This window comes from Gavialis gangeticus, unplaced genomic scaffold, assembly GCF_001723915.1.
Source record: "Gavialis gangeticus isolate Ggan-Ray unplaced genomic scaffold, GavGan_comp1, whole genome shotgun sequence".
Taxonomy (NCBI): Eukaryota; Metazoa; Chordata; order Crocodylia; family Gavialidae; genus Gavialis; species Gavialis gangeticus.
Genome location: NW_017729031.1, coordinates 105,511,581 through 105,512,534, shown reverse-complemented (window position 1 = coordinate 105,512,534; position 954 = coordinate 105,511,581). Strand labels below are relative to the sequence as shown.

The following is a 954-nucleotide window of genomic DNA, read 5'->3' as shown; positions in this document are numbered from 1 at the left end:
ACTCTGGCCAGGAGCAGGCAGGCTGCAAACCCTCTTCTGGTCAGAGTGCCTGGCTGGGGAGTGCCCAAGATGGCTGGGGGCTGAGGGAACAGGGAGGCTGCAAACTTCCCCCACTCCTGGTTGGAGTGCCCAAGCTGGCTGGGAGCTGAGGAGCAGGGAGGTTTGCAGCCAGCTGGGCACTCTGGCTGGGAGTGGGCAGGCTGCAAACTGCCTCCTGGCCAGAGTGTCCGGCCGGCTGCAAACCTCCCCGCTCCCTCAGCCCCTAGCCAGTTTCGGTCCCCTGGCCCTGCCCCGCAACCCCCAAGCCTCACTTACCTCCAGCAAGAACAGTGAGCCTGAAGCAGCCTCTGGTAGGTGTGAGTCAGAAAGGTAGAGATTGTTAGAGATCATATTAAACAGTACCCTACAGCTGCTCAGAACATGTTCTAACTTTTCATTTGGCGTGGCAACACTTACTGCCATCTAATAAAACACATTGCAAGTGTCCTATGTGACAAGATCTTAAGTCCTTAAAAATCAAGGGTTTTGTTACATCAGCAATGGGGAACTTCCTTGTGACCCAGAGTTCTAAGTTAGAGGAACACTGTCTGAGGGTAAAGCCAACTCTTTTATTAGCTATTAGCTAATCAATAATATGAAGCCACTTTACTTCTAATATGGCAAGCATATGTCCTAAAATATTCTAATTCTCTTATTCAATTATTCTAACTAGCCTGGAGCTAAACTTTTACAGTTCTCTCACCTCTGGCCTACTTTACAATTCTCTCACCTTTACCGTAGTTCTAAAATTATCTCACTGATAATATTTTCTCACCTTTTACCATTTCCTTAGAGTCTGTTTCCCTTAGTCTGACTGCTTGGCATAACTTATGCTAAATTAGCCTACTTTATCCTTCTGTATTCCTATAAAGCATTCTGGCTGCTTGCAGACATTAACCGCCCCCCCCCCCCCCC

General features: G+C 48.3%; 1 protein-coding gene across 1 annotated transcript in view; it reads left to right on the top strand.

Annotated features, from left to right (window-relative positions):
- BMPR2 (bone morphogenetic protein receptor type 2) overlaps window positions 1–954 on the top strand; it is a 291,892-nt gene that overhangs the window by 284,557 nt on the left and 6,381 nt on the right. The window lies entirely within an intron of this gene.